Source organism: Ochlerotatus camptorhynchus, unplaced genomic scaffold, assembly GCF_037179485.1.
Source record: "Ochlerotatus camptorhynchus isolate MF236.1 unplaced genomic scaffold, CSIRO-AGI_Acam_v1.1 ptg000010l, whole genome shotgun sequence".
Lineage (NCBI taxonomy): Eukaryota > Metazoa > Arthropoda > Insecta > Diptera > Culicidae > Ochlerotatus > Ochlerotatus camptorhynchus.
Genome location: NW_027040502.1, coordinates 1,309,231 through 1,312,812, shown reverse-complemented (window position 1 = coordinate 1,312,812; position 3,582 = coordinate 1,309,231).

Sequence of the window (3,582 nt, the reverse complement as noted above, 5' to 3'; positions counted from 1 at the left end):
TAAAACACGTGAGACAATAAAGAGCTCCTTGAGATTGTCGATTAAAAACAACAAGTTTTATTCGTTTTATTTATTCGCGGTCCGCGTTCGCGCCCCACATTGGTGACCCCGACGGAGAAGAACCGACTGGATAACGTTTCCATACATTTCTTCAACGAAAATGGCAAACCCGAACGAAAACGCTGCCGTCGCCGCTGGCGTCGCCGTAAAACTTCCGGACTTTTGGAAGAACGATCCTGTCATGTGGTTTGCACAGGCAGAAGCTCAGTTTGCCCTCGCGAATGTTCTTAGAGACGATACGAAATTTTATCACATTGTGGCCAAAATCGACCAATCGGTCATTTGCCACGTAACGGACTTAGTGTCGAATCCGCCGGCGGAAAATAAGTACAGTGCGGTCAAGAATCGTTTGATCTCGTGTTTTCAAGTGTCTGCAGAAGGAAGGTTGGAACGTTTGCTGAGTTCCTGCGATTTGGGTGATATGCGGCCAACACATATGCTCGCAAAAATGCAAGAGCTGGCAGCAGGATTAAACGTAACCGATGAGCTCTTGAAAATGTTGTTTCTTCAGAGAATGCCCCCAAACGTTAAAGCCATTCTCACCATCAGTGACGGAACTATCGGTAAATTAGCAGAAATGGCCGACGTCGCAGCTGCGTCGATGCCCACTGGAAACAACGATATGGAAGAATTGCGAGGCCAAATCGCGGCTCTCACTACCGAAATTAGGCACATCAAGGCAAACCGCTCATCCCGTAGCCGTTCGACATCACGTTCGAGTCGAAATGCAAGCGATTTCGAAATATGCTGTTTTCATCGCAAATTCGGTGGTCGCGCTCTCAAGTGTCGAGACCCGTGCCAGTTTAGTAACCAAAAAAACTAAACTCCCGTTCACCCGAATCAGCGGGGGTGGACGGAGCTCTGGAAAGTCGCCGTATTTTGATATTCGATCGTACCAGCAACACAAAGTTTCTTATCGACACCGGTTCGGATGTTTCGATTCTCCCAGCTTCAATTCGTGAGCGTTCGAATGGAACAGCACCTTTCGACCTCCATGCTGCAAACGGTTCCAGAAATAAAGTTTACGACAAACGATTTCTCACGGTCGATCGTGGTCTACGTCGGAGATTCAATTGGCGCTTCTTGATTGGTGAAGTAGGTGTTGCGATTATTGGAGCAGATTTTCTGGCGTCGTACGGAATCCTCGTCGATCTTAAACACCGACGGTTGATTGACGGACTTACTAAATTATCCTCTACTGGGGGTATAATAGACACAACTGTTCACACCATAACCGTGGTCGCCCTAGATCATCCTTTCCAATTATTGACTGAATTTCGAGAAGTAACGTTGCCAACTACAATTAAAACAACGATCCAGCACGATGTCACCCACTACATTCAAACGAAAGGGCCTCCCATAGCAAGCAAGTGTCGTCGCCTCGCCCCAGACAAACTAGACGCTGCTAAGAAGGAGTTCCAGGTGATGAGTGAGCTGGGTATATGCCGTCCGTCTAGCAGCAGTTGGGCTAGTCCTCTCCATTGCGTCCCGAAAAAGAACGGTCAGTGGAGATTCGTCGGTGATAACCGTGCTTTAAACCAGATAACTGTTCCAGATCGCTATCCCGTACCACATATCCACGACCTGTTGAATACGTTTCAGGGCAAAAGCATTTTCACCACACTGGATCTCGAAAGGGTGTACCGTCAAATTCCCGTGGAAGAATCAGATATTCCGAAGGCGGCCGTCATAACCCCGTTCGGGCTTTTCGAATTTACGAGGATGCAGTTCGGATTGTGCAACGCCAGCCAAACCTTCCAAAGATTTAAGCATCAGGTGTTTGCCGATATGGATTTTGTTGTGGTGTTTGTAGACGACATCTGCATAGCTTCGTCGACGGAGGAGGAACATTATCGGCACGTACGAGCAGTGTTCGAACGACTCCGATCTTACGGACTTGTGATAAATGCGAGGATAAATGTTGCCAAGAGCCATTTTGCGGAACGAAGTGTGGAATTTCTTGGTTACCTGGTTAGCAAGGATGGAGTACGTCCACTTCCAAATCGCGTCGATGCCGTCGTCAAATTTCCACTTCCGACGACTGTCAAAGAGCTTCGAAGGTTTCTCGCACTGGTTAACAGTTATAAACGGTTTATTCCTCATGCCACTGACGCCCAGATCGAATTACGGAGACTTATTCCAGACAACTGAAAAAACGATTCCAGGAAGCTATCATGGACAGAAACCGCCGAAAAAGTGTTCCAGGAATGTAAAACTTCGTTAGCGGACGCCACATTGCTGCATTTTCCCGATGCTACAAAACCGCTAAGTTTGCTCATCGACGCGTCGAACACAGCAGCAGGTGCGGTTCTCCAGCAGTTAGACGAAGGACGGTGAAAGCCATTGGGCTTTTACTCCGAAAAATTTTCGCCAGCGCAGCTCAAGTACTCAACGTTTGGTAGGGAGCTTACTGCGATGAAAATGTCCGTACAGTACTTTCGTCACCTACTTGAAGGAAGGAAATTCATTATATTCACCGACCACAAGCCACTCACAACAGCGTTAACTTCAAGTCCAAATTCCAGATTGCCGCACGAAGAACGATATCTATAATATATATCCCAATTCACCAGCGATATCCGGCATATCAGCGGGGAATTGAATGTTGTTGCGGATGCACTGTCAAGAATCGAAGCAATCAACGTTCCTATGGCAATTGATTACGAAACGGTTGCCAAAGACCAACAGGCGGACGTCGAATTGAAGCATTTTCTATTAACATCTGTACCCTTGTATTGCGACGTTTCACAAAATAAGGTAAGGCCGTACATCCCCTTGCAACATCGCCAGGCAGTGCTGAAACACATCCATGGATTAGCACATCCGGGAATTCGCTCTACTCGTCGATTGGTTGCCGATCGATTTGTTTGGAAAAACATGAATAAGGACATCAAGCAATTTGTTCAGAACTGTTTATCCTGCCAGCGTTCTAAGGTTCATCGACATACGAAAGCACCAATCGAAAAGATTCCCCTACCGGATAGCTGATTTCGTCATGTGCACATGGACCTAGTGGGTCCGCTGCCCCCTTCGAATGGATATCGTTATCTGTTAACAATCATAGACCGTTATTCTCGGTGGCCGGAGGCGATTCCATTACACGATATGACCACCGAAACAGTGGCTCGCGCATTTGTCGATACGTGGATTGCACGCTTCGGAATACCTGAGACTGTAACGACAGACCAGGGAAGGCAATTCGAGTCGGACCTTTTTCGTGAGTTATCAAGAGCGATAGGATCAAAACATGTTCGAACGACAGCTTACCATCCACAGTCAAATGGTTTGGCGAGTGTCCATAATGGCAGTGAGTCAAAAACATTGGACTGCTGAACTTCCTATAATCTTGCTTGGACTACGAACGGCTTATCGATCCGATTTCGGATGCTCGGTAGCAGAGTTGCTTTATGGACAGACACTGCGTATACCCGGAGAATATTTTGAGTCAACAGACGAATATAACGATCGCACTGAATTTGCAAAACAACTGAAATCCACTATGCGCAAATGGAAGCCTGCTGA